The sequence below is a fragment of the Stegodyphus dumicola genome, chromosome 2, assembly GCF_044657685.1.
Source record: "Stegodyphus dumicola isolate Sdum_Otavi_A_Nest chromosome 2, ASM4465768v1".
In the NCBI taxonomy this organism is placed as follows: domain Eukaryota; kingdom Metazoa; phylum Arthropoda; class Arachnida; order Araneae; family Eresidae; genus Stegodyphus; species Stegodyphus dumicola.
This window is the reverse complement of record NC_140769.1, coordinates 34,478-50,200: the sequence shown is the minus strand read 5'-3', so window position 1 is coordinate 50,200 and position 15,723 is coordinate 34,478. Positions and strand designations below refer to the sequence as shown.

Below are 15,723 nucleotides of genomic sequence, written 5' to 3'. Positions count from 1 at the left end.
TTTTAAAAGCTTATAAAAGGAGGAAAACATCTCAGTTTGTAGGAGTTGCTTAGTTTGTTGTTGTTTAGAAAACTACTCTTGTTAATTGTAGCGAATTCGCAGATTAGCGTTCTTTAGCTGTTTTGAATTACATTCTATTGGACATTTGAGTAGTTAAAAGAAAACTTCTGTGAGATATTGTAATACTGCGTGATAATTTGAGAAAATTTAAGCATTTTTGTTGTGATAATAATAAATTTTTGTTCATTTTTCATCAGACTTGTGCATTCATTTCATAACGAACCCGTATGCACGCAACAATATAAATTAAACATATCTCCTTTTTACAGATTGCAATATTTCTTCTTCCCAGATTGTTCATGAAATAGAAAAATATTTACTATTATGAAAAATTTGTTGCTCTTTCTAAAACCCAATGTCACATTAAGATAATATAGCTATAGAAAAGCATTGCTAAGAAAATTAGGTATAATCTATCTGTTGTAAATTATAGAATAATAAAAAAAAATACCATTAAAATTTAAAGTGTATTTTTTAGATAAACAGACCTGAATCTATTAAAAATGTACTAATAAGCAATAAGTAGAAAAAAAAAAAAAAAAAACAAGCATGTTCCCAATTGTAATGAAACCTTAATTGTTCTCTTTTGCCATTCTCCTTGTTGCTTTTTATTCTTGTTGTCAGCCAGTGGATGATGAAGTTTTGAAAATCTGTATGCTCAGTCATTGTGTATTGAATGCTCTTTTGAACATCCATGATCTTCTTTTCATTAATCAAATTCTTTCCTTCATGTTTGGTTTGACAGGGTCATGGGAGTGCTGCAAGATTTTCTGAGGGTAAGCATATCTTGCCTTAAACTGCTTATGAAAAGAAATGGCTTGACTTTACATGGGTCACATATAATGAAATGTCATATTAACCATATCCTGAAGGCTGCGTTAGCTTCATTTCTGATACACCTGCTGTAGCTCTCATCTGATACTCTTAATCTTTTATAGAAACTAGTTCCCGACTTCTTGAACATGATTTGATCAGTGCCTGTTCGTATTACCGTAATTTCCGGAAGAAACGCTGAGGTGTTTACGTGTTTAAAACTTAACTTTCAGCGGGTGCGGCATTTCTACCCATGTGGCGTTTAGGTGCACTAAAAATAAAATATTTCCTTATGATGGTCATTGTACATGGTTAAAATACATTCAAATCTCAAAACAATAACATTCTTCTCCCTTTCAAATCAGCATTCTCATCATTTTGAATAGTCTCTCTCCTCTGCCATTCGATGATTATTCCAGGACCCATCCTCTCCCCACCCCTGTCTTTTCTGCAATTTTTTTAGAAGACGGACACGACACCACCTGCCTCGCAATAACGAACTCTGACGTGTTTCCTCTTCAGCATGAATAAATTTTTCTTCGCATTCTGCCAGATACAGATCCCATTAGTTTGGGTACAAGTATATGTTGGATAGTTTTTAAGTAAGAAAGAAGCGGAAATTTTTTGAAAATGGCACCTAAACGGCACAAAAGTTATACTGCTGGTTTTAAGCTTAATGTAATTTCACATGCTGAACAAATTAGAAATAGAGCAGCAGCTCAAGAGTTTGAAGTGCACGAGTTCAACGTTGTATTCGACGTTGTAGAACTGAAAAAGAACTTTAAAATATGCCACAACAGAAACTAGCCAAAAGAAGTGGTACTGTAAGGTGGCCGAATCTAGAGGATGACCTTGCAAACTGGATAAAGGAGCAACAAGGAAAGGGAATGGAAATTTTGACTGTAAAAATTCACTTACAAGCAAAATTTATAGCAAAACAAATGAACATAAATGATTTCAAAGGAGGGCCTTGCTGGTGTAGCAGATTTATGAAAAGAAAAAATATTTCTGGGCGTACTAGAACAACAGTTGAGCAACAATTACCAATGGACTGGCAGGATAAAAAGGCATCTTTTCTAAAATATGTGACAGATATTATTGACAAAAAAAAAAAAAAAAAACTTCTTCGGTTACAGATAATAAATATGGATGAAACGCTGTTAGCTTTCGACTCTCCTGCAAACAGAACTGTTGGTGAAACTGGTGCAAAAACTGTATCTGTGCTTACGACAGGGCATGAAAGAATGTCATTTACATTAGCTTGTGCCGGAAACGGTGACAAGCTAAAGCCGAGGATAATTTTTAAACGAAAAACTATTCCGAAGGGAGATTTTCCTAATGGCATAATTATTTGTGCAAATGAGAACGGTTGGATGTGCGAAACAATCATGCATGAGTGGCCACAAAAAAGTTTGGCAGTGTCGTAAGGGATCTTTTTCCAACCAAAAGGGTTATTGACAATGGATTCGATGCGTGCTCATTTACTTGAGTCAGTAAAAACTAGATATCAAAAATTGTCTATGATCGTAGCAATAATTCCTGGTGGTTTGACAAAAATCTTACAACTATTAGATTTGTCAGGTAATAAATCCTTCAAAGCTGAAGTCCGAAGGCGGTGGAGTGTTGGATGAGTGAAGGATTGCATACGTATAACAAAAGCGGTAAAATGCGTAAAGCATCATATGAAGAAGTAGTAAAGTGGGTACGAAGTGCGTGGAAATCGGTGAAAACGTCGTCAATAATAGCAGGGTTCAGGGTTGCAACATTTTTTAAATTATATAGTCTGAGTATTACAAATATGGACTTCTTTAGTGGGTAAATATAAGTATATTCGTGAATGTATATTTCAATATATTTTCAACATTTCTTACCTTTAACTTATTTTTGAGTTATGGTTTCATTTCATGCATTTTTCTTAACTGATATGCCATATATCAGGACATAGGTTGAGATTTTGCATCTATACGGCCCACGACGATGTCACGCGCAATTTAATCTATTGCAGCACTTACGCTGATACATTCAATTCTGATGATACTGCACTTGACTGTTCTGAAATCTTGATCCCATGGCAGAAACAAGTGACCCTTTATCCACCATTTTGTGTTTGACATTTTAGCAGTTTTTAGAAAGAAACTTTTTTGTGGTTCACTTTTAAGCCCTTCATAAATGAGAAATAATCAATATACACACTGTTTCAAAAAGCACTGAGAAGTACATTCCAATGTGGGAGTACCCCCTTCTGGATGCCAAGATTGCAAAATATTTTATTCTAAAATTTCTTAACATGAATTTGTCATCCCCCAGATGCTGCACCCAGATAATCCCTTGCCTTGCCCTAGCTGCACCACTGTGTACAGAATAGACCTTGATCTATACCTCCCCATCTGTATGAAATCTGAAAAAGAAACTACAACCCCTAAGTGATCCTCATTGGAAATGCGTAAGATAGGTATTTTTTCCCAAGGAAGAAAGAAAATCCCTTTGAAAGGCCTGATTCAAAATACATAGATAAATGACTTTTTATTCAAAAAAAGTATATACCCTTAGAATGGCTAAATGAAAAATTCACATATTTCAAATCTGACCATTCTAGGGGTTTGTTAATTTTGTGGAAATCCTGTAGAAAACAAGTGTCTTACCCACATTGCAATCATTTTTGTAATAAATATTCTAACCAACATCATTTACATAGTTATGGAAGTCTGTGCTTTCTTTATTATATTCCCCTTGTAGAGGCATTGATTATTTTTTGGTTTTTACGCTCGCATGTTTTCTCTGATTCAGAGGAATTGGACTCCAATAAAATTATAAAAGTTAAGCAACAACCTGTGTTAGGCGTAGATTTTTAGCATAGAAACTCTATCGGTTTGGAGGGCAAACAAAGTCCCTCTTCATCAGAAGCAAAGAAATCTGCAACTAAAAAAAAAAACTAAGTTACAAACATATTTATACCCAAGTCGAGAGAGACCAGAAAGTAGCACCATCTGTTATAGAAATAATAATGAAAATTTAAAAACTAGGATAATAGGGATTTAAAAGTGTTACATAGGATTGGATTAAAATCATTAATTCTGAGCAAATCACTTTGTATTATTTATTTACTCATTTTAAATTGTTTCGTTTTTGTACTTCGTCTTGCTTTGTTACGTCTTAAGTGTATGACATTTTTTTGCAATCCCATTTTTTGCTTAAATGCAAAAATAATGCAAAAAAAATGTCATTCCCAAATTTATACAGGTGAAATGTAGCTTTAGTCCTCTCTTTATGTTTTAGACAAACGTTTGTCTAAAACTGAATATGAATTATACAGTATAAAGTCCGTAATCCAGACCCGCCGGGACTTCGGCAATTCTGGATTATAGATCATGAATTTAAATCTGGTAAGATGGCATGCAGAAATTATACAATTAAAAATATGAAACCGTAATTTATGAAATAAAGAGCAATTATGATCTAAAGAGTATCAAAATTTACAAAAAAAAAAAAAAAAAAAAAGGCTTAATATTTATTTCTTTACTTTATTAAACATTTCTTTCAATGTAAGTTGTTTAAGTTGCTTCATTTTTTGTGCTAATACTTTCTCTTTAATTCTATAAACAGACATAATTTCTTGTTTAGTTACAAAGTTCCACTCTTGAAGTTCTGTAATTGCTGTGTCGAGAATACCGACTATCTTGTCAATCGAAATTTTTTCGCTTTCAATAACTTCTCTGTCACTTTCTATCGGAAGCGTGCATAGATAAATGCTTTACATGCATGCGTAGCAGACGTGCACATTAAATGCGCATGCGTAAATTTGTGGTTTTGAGGTCCAGATTATAGGTCACATTGCAATCATATGTGTAATAAAGATTCTTACCAGCATCGTTTACATAGTTGTGGTAGTCCGTACTGTCTTTATTATGTTCCCCTTGTAAAGGCCTTGATTATTTTTCGCTTTTTGCACTCGCATGTTTCTCTGATTCAGAGGAAATTGGACTGCAATAAAATTATAAAAGTGAAGCAACAACCTGTGTTAGGCGTAGATTTTTAGCATAGAAACAGAAACTCTATTGATTTGGAGAGTAAACAAAGTCCCTCCTCATCAAGAACAAAGAAATCTGCAATGAAAAAATCAAGTTACAAACATATTTATACCCTAAGGAAGTCGAGAGCAACCAGATAGTAGTGCCATTTGTTATAGAAATAATAATGAAAATTTAAAACTAGGATAATAGGGATTTAAAAGTGTTAGGTAGGATTGAATTAAAATCATTAATTCTAAGCAAATCACATTGTATTATTTATTTACTCATTTTAAATTAATTACCCATTTTAAATTGTTTCTTTTCGTACTTCGTCGTGCTTTGTTCGTTTTGTTACGTCTTAAGCGTATGAAATTCTTTTGCAATCTCATTTTTTTGCTTAAATGCAAAATTAATAATGTCATTCCCAAATTTATACAGGTGAAATGTAGCTTTAATCCTCTCTTTATGTTTGAATTATATTACCTCCATTTAAAAGTTACTAATTCTACTGGAAATTTTTCCTCGTTTGACCATAAATCTTTGTCTAGAACTGAAATCACTTGTGTATGTCATAAAAATGTCCTAGATTCTAAATTCCAATAGCTCACACCCCATTCGACTAACCCTGCCCATCCTGGTTACCTTTCCACAGTTAATGCTAATCTCATTATTAATATCTCAAATGTTAATCTTTCAGAGTATCAGATGAAAATATTCAAATGTAACTTCAATTTTCCGAGGACATCTAAACCTTCAGTTTCTCAGAACATAGCCCCTATCGAAAAAGCATTTAAATTCTCCAAAATGTCAGAAACCCAGAAAGATACAATTTGTCACTTGATTACTGATAACGTAAATTTCAGTAACAAATTGTTTGTTCCAAATCTTAACCAAAAAGGAAGGAAAGCCTTACTTGAAATTCATTCAAATCCCAAAATTGTAATTTCCAAAGCTGATAAGGGTGGACAGATTGTTGTTAGGGACAAGCACATTAATGGAGTCACGAAACTGATAAGTGAAGGCCATATTACTTGATCCCTAAAGATCATTCAACTTCTGACCTCATGAAAGTTAAAACAGCTGTTAAATTGTCTCATATACTGTACAATCAGTGTAAGAAATCACTCATTCCACCTCTTACTAACTATGCTAGGTTTAATGCCCCCTCCCCCCCCAAAGTTCACAAAATTGGAATTCCTTTTCGACCTATAGTTTCCATCTTAGAAAAGGCATCTTATCCTTAGGCCAAATATTTAGTTTCTGTATTTTCCCGTTTACTTTCTAATAATATTTACACTGTAAAAAATTATTTTGAAGTTATTGATAAACTTAAAGATATTTCTCCCATGTGCTTCATTATGGTTTCGTTTGATGTTAAATCTCTGTTTACTAATGTTCCAGTCGAAGGATCACTTAAATGCGTTGAAACTAGGCTTTGAAAATTCCATTTCTACATACTGAAAATAAAGAGTTAATTTCACTTACTAAAATCTCTTCGAGTCAAACTCACTTTGTTTTCCAAAATAAATATTATCTCCAAATTGAAGGATTAGCTATGGGTAATCCCATCAGTCCGATAATTGCTGACATTTACATTTATTGAAATCAAATTATTTGAGAAACTATCTTTTCGTCTCTGCATTCACTAAGTTCATGACACTTTTGCACTCTTTTATGGTAACAGAGAAGAATTATCACATACTTTATTCTATTATTAATTCGATGTATCCATCCATCCAGTTCTCATCTGAATCTGACAATACATTTCTCATCCTTGATATTCTTATAATACGTAATGAACCTGATTTAAACGTACTCTTTACCGTAAACCCTTTTCTGTGTGTTTGCTTCCCCATGCTAAGTCATGTCACTTGACTATACTACATCAAAAATGCCTTCTTTTTACTGTTATGTTTTTTGTGCTGTCAAAGTTTATTCCTCTGAATCTCTACGGATTTTCATCTATGGTCGTTGATAGAAGCTAGAAATGGGTACTGGCGGCACAAATAACTAGCCAGCAAGAACACAGATCATAGACAAATGAACTAGTCCATGAAATGAAGGAGCTCTGGTAAGTCACAAACTACAGTGCAAAAACGGGTCATGTGAGTGAGCACATGTTCTCTTTTAACAACTTCTGCTAATTTCCACCTCCCATTTCACCCCTTAGGCATTGCACTGAGAGTCTAATTTGTATGCATTCTGTGAAGCTTGGTGTAGTGGTGCATTGCCTCCATTAATCTGTTTTGTAAAAATATCATATAATCCCTTTTTACATCGACTCATTCAATTAATTATCCATTTCCTCCTTTATTTTTGCTTTTTAAATGATGAGCTTAAAAGATTTAAAGTTGTGCACAGTTTTATAGTCCTTTCATTCTCATCACAATTTACATATTTTTTCAAAGTAATATCTGCTTCCAAGAGAACAATCCTCATTTTATCTACAATGGCAATTTCATTGTCACTTTTGCTATCAATCATTTCACATGAAATCACCTGACTTAATTATGAATCTATTACATAGTTGTAATTGTTTCTGTTTAAATAATAATCAATAGTTATTTTAAACTTCACTTAGTTACCTGAAAACATCCATTATTTAACTTTAACTTCTGACAGGTTCTTAATTCTGCTATTTGTATTCTAATGGCATATTTTAAACAAAAATATGCAGTTTGTCAGTATAACAATTAAAGGTTTATTTTTATGTTTGATTTAGTATTCCTAAAGGTGTGTTAAACTATCTGAAATAAATCATCAGATTTCTACTGTCTAGAGTTTGATAATCAAGTTACAAAGATAATCTGTATTTGTATATGTTCCTTCTGGTATGTAAAGTTGGCTTGAAATTTCTTTAAATCAAAACTCCATCTTTGTAACGTAGCATTTTTGAGCACTGCTAGGTTAAAAATTCTATAGACTGTGACCTCTAAAATTTCTGGAAATGTGTTGAAGTAACATCACTTGCTTCTATTTATGTCATGGTATGATTTTCTTGTGATTTAGAGAACTTTTTCCTTGTAATACACTGAAGTTTTCTTTATTGTAAGGGGTGTTCAAGATATGAAATGACATGAGTATTGTTGAAGTCTTTATTCACAAATAATCATCACAAGCATGACACGACTATACCACTGTTTCACGAGCCAAAAGATTTCCCTGTATCAAAATTCCTGTGCCTGTGACAAGAGCCACTGCTTTCCTTTAGTTTGTCTTTTGAGTTGAAGCACTTCCTTTCTTTTGAGATGTTTTTTTAGTGGACCAAACACATGGAAATTGCAGGGCAACATGTCCAGCAGATGCTGAAGCTTCTCCGACCTTGAATTTGGTTATTATACTTTGTGTGACTGTGGAGATGTGTGGAGGCACGTTATCGTGGAGCAGAATCACTCCCACCATGAGCAACACAGGCCGTTTGCTCTTGTTGGACTTGTGTAGGTTATGGAGTGTCTCAGAGTACACATCACTGTTAATGTTTTTTCCATTCTTGAGAAATTCGACGACATCAGACATCGGATGTTGAAGAAGACAGTGAGCATCACCTTGCTTTTCTAAAAATACAACTTTCAATTTTTAGGAAGTGGTTATGATGCATGCTTCCATTGCGTGCTGTACTGCTTTGTCTCTAGCTCGAAATGATGCACCAACTCTCGTCTCAAGTTATCATCTGCTTAAGGAAAGTGGGTTCACTCAGTTTCTTTTGCAGTTCACTGAGCTTCTTCGGAATCCACCGAGTGCCCACCTTCTGGTAACACAAACTGTCATGCAGAATTTTCAGACTGTTCCAGCGCTGCTCCCCACCAACACCGTTTTGAAGAATAAAGCCTGAGCACAAGCATCTGACTGGTCAGTGACGTCACGAGCAGAAGACAAACGTGAAGGGGTCGAAATTTGTATGTTTGTGTGTTCCAAGACAGGAGGATCAGATGCTTTGTTAAGAACCAGAAGAATTTTTTATTTGCTTTGTCAAGAATCAGAAGAATTTTAAATTTGAGATCTTCACATTCATATACCGGCTGATTTCTGGAACAAAACATTTGTTAAACCATTCTGCAAGGATAACAGTAGTCATCCAATTCTTCTTTGCTGTCTAGTGAACTTTACTGATATCAATGCTTTTCATTGAATTGGAGCATAGGTTTTAATTTATCAGCAGTGCTTTTAACATGAGACCTACTGGAGTTTGTTAACAAGGTCGCACAATCCTTAGCTTTCTTAAAACCACCAGCAATTTTCCTTGATTTAGTTACGTGCATTCTGTCCTATCTTTTTAATAATTTTGTTCTCTGTTTTTATTTAAGATGAAGTGATCACTCCTTTTCTTCATTCTAACTATAGATTTTTAGTGCTGTTTGTTTAATAGCATTTCCTTCTATTGGTTCTCTTTTTTATGACTTATCTTCTATTCATATTACCAGATTCTTTTCACTTTAATTCCTTGATAATACCTTTTGTAAAAGACAATGAATTAACATTTCCCCCCCAGAATATACCGATTTGCTAATTGCAGCTTAATTTTTCTTATAAGTTCCTAAAGTAGCATCATGTACATCAAAATGTTTTACTACAGACATAATATCTTGTCCAAAATGCAAGACTATCTAAAATTTGAATTTTAAGTTCCAAAGAAATCACTTTTCTTTTCAGCTTGTTAATATAATTATGTGATATTGGATTACAGAAAAATATATCAATTATTATGAGCTATGTTGAATATCACTTTGAAATATATAGCTGTATACTGAATACCTTCTGAGATAAAAAGCACTGGTTTTGTTCCCAAATTCTAATTACATAGAGTTTATAAACAATAAGAAAAGCTAATGCATTTAGTAATGTGACTTACAGCTCGGCATGGATAAATTCTTCACTGTCCTCTATTAGCTGTTAGGCAATCTATTCACATGACTTACTGCTCGGCATGGATAAGTTCCGAGTACATGTACGGATACAGTCAAAAGTCGTTAATACGGACTCGTCGGGACTTCGGCGATTCCGGATTATCGATTTTTCCGGATTATAGGTCATCAGTTTAAATATGGTAAGATGGCATGCAGAAATTACAAAATTAAAAATATGAAACCGTAATTTATGAAATAAAGAACAATTATGATCTAAAGGGTATCAAAATTTACAAAAAGAAAAAGCTTAATATTTATTTGTTTACTTTATTAAACATTTCCTTCAATGTAAGTTGCTTCGTTTCATGTGATAATACTTTCTCTTTAATTCTATTAAACAGACATAATTTCTTCTTTAGTTACAAAGTTCCGCTGTTCAAGTCCTATAATTGCTGTGTTGAGAATACCGACTAATTTGTCAATCGAAATGTTTTCGTTTTCAATAACCTCTAGGTCACTTTCTTCACTATCGGAAGCGAATTATAATGACGATGAACTTGATTTAAATCGTATCAAAGACAGAATGAAATACTACACTTAGTATGGAATTATAAACCAAATAAAAAACATCTGCCCTGAAGATAAGGATAGTGCTGACAGATCAACTTCCAATCCCCCGCGTGAAATTGATAAACAGATTTCGGATCTCAAAACATACTTTCGCTTTGTAGATACAAATTACATATTAGTAAATATATATGGGAAATTCTATTTGACATAATCTTTATAATCTATCATAATCTAATAATGACGTTTCTGCCCCCCCCCTGCTGCAGAGCAACGTGAAATTGATAAACAGATTTCGGATTTCAAAACATACTTTCGCTTTGTAGTAAATATATATCAGAAATTCTATTTGACATAATCGAAAGTTCAAGCTTACTTTTATAAAATTGCTCTAACAGTCTGCAAAAAATAATAAGCCGGATCCAATTTGAAGATTAAGGAACAACGCAATCGGCAACATTAACTGAATTAGATAACTTTAGCTTAGCGTATAACTCCGTTACAATTTAATTGCGCATGCGCACAAACATATTCGCAGCCGTAAGGGTCTTACGCGCTCTCGTAAATGCCTGTGCGCATGCGTGAACGCGACGAATGCGCAGAAAGTTTGTAGCTTTGAGGTCCGGATTATAGATCATTCCGGATTATGGGTGTCCGAATTAACGACTTTTGACTGTACTACTTTGTTCACAAATAAAAATTGCTTTTAGGATTTTAGAATTCTGAAAGCCTTCAGATTTTGTATTATACCCAAAGGACTTTTTTTTTATTTGCACACACATGCACATTTCAAATGCATTTGGGATAAAAATATTTAAAACAGCATATCTTTAGAATTTCTGATAGACGGTCTCTCACACTGGAGATAAAAATGTTTTATTCCATACAGTGTTACCCCTGCTTTCTTTAAAATCACTTTGTTAATAAAAAATTCATTGAAGTTTTACAAAATATGAAATAAGTAATAAAACAAATTCAAAATTTGGGCTTCCAGGTGATTTGAATGGAGGACTACATTACTCAGAATTTGATAAGTCTAGCTGCCATTGTTTTTTCATAATAATGCAAGAAACATACATACATTCATGCAGATTCTTCATTATTTAATTTCTCTGAATAAAATACTGGGTGATAATATTTGTTGGCAACTATTTCAAAAGTGATTCAGCTCGTTTAGTGATTTGATGAAAAATACCATTTTGAGACTGACACTCTTTGGATTAAAACAAACTCTTAAAATTTTTCTTTCTCAGATCATGTTAAGTCAAAAAGATATGAAATATTTATTTTGAATTCATATTAAATCAAATTTACATAGAAAAGGTTCAGTCATGTAAAAACAGAACCAGGAGCATTGCAGTTTCTTTTTTTTTTCCATCCACTATGTTTCTCCAAAACTGTTTGTTTAACCAGTAATTTTTAAGTAAATAAATATATGTTCAAAAATTAATGGCTATCTCTGTTTCTTCTCTGCAGTTTTCTCATTTTCCTTCTTCTTAAAAATATCAATAGTACTTCTTGGTTCTCGATCAGTACATTAGATCATAACTATTTGCTCATCTTTAGTTAAAAGTTTGACATACTGTATTGGCTTGAATATAAGCTCTATATTTATCCAAATATCACTTGCGAAAAATAAGGATGCAGCTTATATTTGCGATCTTTCAAAAGTGATTTCATTTCGTCATATTGTATACAGTTAAAAATGAGCCGATTTCTCATTTTGAAATGAGGACAATGCAACCATAGCATTTTGGTAGTTTCTAAAATAATTTTAATACATTTAATAAATTAAACAGTTTTTAATAATTCCAGTTTCTAAAATAAATTTAATAAATTTCTAAGATACTGGTAATACTGGTAATATTATCCAACAGTAGCTCTGTTGAGAGTTACAGAATATTAATAGAAATAATAGTTAACAGAAAACTCCCAATTTAGTGCACAGTTATAACCTATATACTTATCTGTAATTATAGTTTTCTGAATCTACTTTAAATAATTACCTGTATTTTCTTTTCTTCCCTTGGCTTATATTCAAGGCATATTTTACTACAGGTATGTTATTTTTCTTGTTGCATTGGTTGGCAGAGTGTTTATAAATATGTACTGTTATATAGCACACAATATATGCTTGAAACTTGTATTATTCAATTTAATGGGTTATATAATATTCACATGAATTGCTCAAATTGAATTACCAGTGTAATAGATATTCTGGAAAGAATAATTATTTTTAATCTTTGCATCTTCTCAACAGTGTCATAATGACACAATTCTACTACTATTTAAACTTTATAGTTTCTTATAATTCTGTTGCATTCCATTTTATATCCTTGGTCATTTTCTTATTTTTTCAAAATCTTTTTAAGAGACAAATAGCTTCTACACAGTTATGAACATAACTGTGTAGAAGATCATACCCCTAAGAATGTTTTAACATTTTATAGTGCAGTTAATTGTAGTTATTGATATTTGAGATTGTGATTGTATTATGCGGTTAAAAAATAAACCTACATGTCTAACTTTAATTATTGACTAGCAGCTCGCTTATTGACAGACCATATGATATCAACTACAGTCAAAAGTCGTTAATTCGGACACCCATAATCCGGAATGATCTATAATCCGAACCTCAAAGCTAAAAACTTTCTGCGCATGCGCCGCGTTGGCACATGCGCACAGGCGTTTTAGGCGTGCGCGTAAGATTTTGACTACTGCGCATATGCGTGTGCACAAGTGCAAAATACGTTTTCGCCTGCGCGTTTAATGTATAACGGACGGTGTAAGCTAAAATTATCTAATTATCTATTTCAGTTAATGTTAATGATTGCGTTGTTCCTTAATCTTCGAATTGGATCCCGCTTATTATTTTTTGAAGACTGTAAGAGCAATTTTATAAAAGTAAACTTGAACTTTCGATTATGTCAAATAGAATTTCCGATGCTGGAACTTCCAAAGGATCTACAAAACGAAAGTATGTTTCGATGTCCAACAAACAAAAAGTGGAATTGCTGCAAAAAATGGATAAAGACATGAAGAATGTGGCAGAGAGGTTAGTGAAAAACGAAAAAATTTCGATTGACAAGTTAGTCGGTATTCTCGGCACAGCAATTAACGGGACTTGAACAGCGGGACTTTGTAACTGAACAAGAAATTATGTCTGTTTATTTATAGAATTAAAGAGAAAGTATTATCACATAAAATGAAGCAACTTAAACAACTTACATTGAAAGAAATGTTTAATAAAGTAAACAAATAAATTAAGACACAATTTCATATTTTTCATATTTTTAATTTTAAAATTTCTGCATGCCATCTTACGAGATTTAAACTGATGATCTATAATCCGGAAAAATCGATAATCCGGAATCGCCGAAGTCCCGACGAGTCCGGATTAACGACTTTTGACTGTATTAAGCATGGTGGAGAGAGTATAAAGGTTTGGAGCTCAATGGTAATGGCTGAAGTAGATAAATTAGTTTCAATAAATAGACATATGGATTAGATTTATATATCTGAAACTATTGTAATGTAGTCTGCTAAAAAACTGCAGCTAGGAAGCAGCTGTGTCTTTCAACAAAACAATGACTCAATATACTGCTAATATTGTTAGGGAATGATTCACTATAAAATATTCAGCCAAGTGCATTCACCACCTCAGTCACCAGGTGTAAACTCTATACAACAGATATGGGATGAACCTGATCGGCTAATCCAGGAGTATACTATTACAAGCATTTCATCGAGGACTGTTGCCTGACTGGAAGTGTGAGAGAAAAATTTACATTTGTGAAGTTTGAGGATTTATTTAGTAATTATAAATTGTTTAGAAAATTTGCAAGAGATGTTATGCAAACTATGAATGAGAATAAGAAGAATATTGGTATCGAGATATAACAAAGCAGAAAATCATACTGAAACCAGAAATAGTTGAGGTAACTTATAAATTTAAGATGAATTTTTATAATATAAAGAAGATTTGAATAATAATAACTAATTGAAAGTAAATATAAAAATTATATAGAATATAGAATTATAAAGATTTTGAACTTAGGAAAAACCACAGAAATGGAAACGACACATTTATATACTATTTCACTGAGAGTGTTTGGAATGTATGTACGTATCTACTTTATGGGTGGTTTTTTTTTTTTTTTTTTTTTTTTTTTTTTTTTCCTATGCCTTTGTGGCTTGGCCTGTCCCATCATAGCCATATGGCAGGTTTCGCCTGCTAGGTAGGCTGGGGACCAGTGCTCATAACTAACTAACTAACTATTACAACTATTCCAAATCAAACTGAACAAGCATGATCTGAAATTAACCACATATGACAACAAATCTGGTTTTATTAATGGCAGACAGATTACTGGCAGCGATAGATGCAAAAGGTGGACCCACACAATATTAACTTTACTTTTTTTTATTCATTTGACCAGCATAAATGAAGTAATTCTCTCTTAGATTTAGACCTTTGTGGCATGTGAAGTATCAATTTTTATAATATTTTTTTTTCTTCAAATTGAACTAATTTTGATTTATTTTCTTGATGAGACATAACTTTATGTCTCAGAAGTTCATTCAGTTCTTTTATTTGATTGTATGTAGACTTTAGTGACTGTGAGTACAATAGTATGAAATTGGTGTGCCCATAAAATTTACTTCCTTTCACAAATATCTTTGATAAATATGCATAATAGATTGGTTGGAAAGCAGATTTTGTTCACTTAAATTGTCAGTAATATTATTTGTACAGTAGTGTGATGGAGCAATACCTGTATGACCATATGGAAAGTTCTGGTGCTCTGTCCTTTTTTCCATGTCAGTAATAATATTTATAGAAATATGTACATCATATTATGACAATATAAACCAAACTTAATTAGTACTGTAATTTAATATTTTTCATGGCAAATTAAAGGCTTTAAATATGTGAAATTTCTCTACGTAGATGATTCTAAAACTTTTATATATTTTATTATTGAATATGACCCCCAAATAGCTAAGAAGTTGGCTGTCACTGTTCTAAGACAGCAATTAGTTCACAAGTATTACCTTTTCTAATAAAACTTCAACTTTTTAAAATTAATTATTGCTGTTGTATGATGAGATGGTTCATTCTATAAAAATCTGGTAACACTCACTGCATCAGGAACTTCTCAGCATTTCAGAAAAAAGTGCTTTAAAAAAATCCAGTGTTAGAAAAATTCGGAACTTTTCCTAAATGTGTCAAATAGCGGTGAAAGAGGTATTAAATCAACAATGTTTGCTTAATGTTTTGAAAGTGTGGCAATAGGCTATAAGGATTCAAAGGATTCTTTCAATTAGAATTCAGTTGTGTATGCTTTTTGCATTTATTTACTATGCTGCAATTGGAATAGACCATCTTGACTAACCTCTGATTGTTCTACTTTACAATATCAGCTGCA

The 15,723-nt window shown here is 32.6% G+C and overlaps 1 long non-coding RNA gene across 4 annotated transcripts in view; it reads left to right on the top strand.

Moving 5' to 3' along the window:
• The window catches only part of LOC118204841 (uncharacterized), a 90,794-nt gene that overhangs the window by 59,469 nt on the left and 15,602 nt on the right, over positions 1-15,723 (top strand). The window lies entirely within an intron of this gene.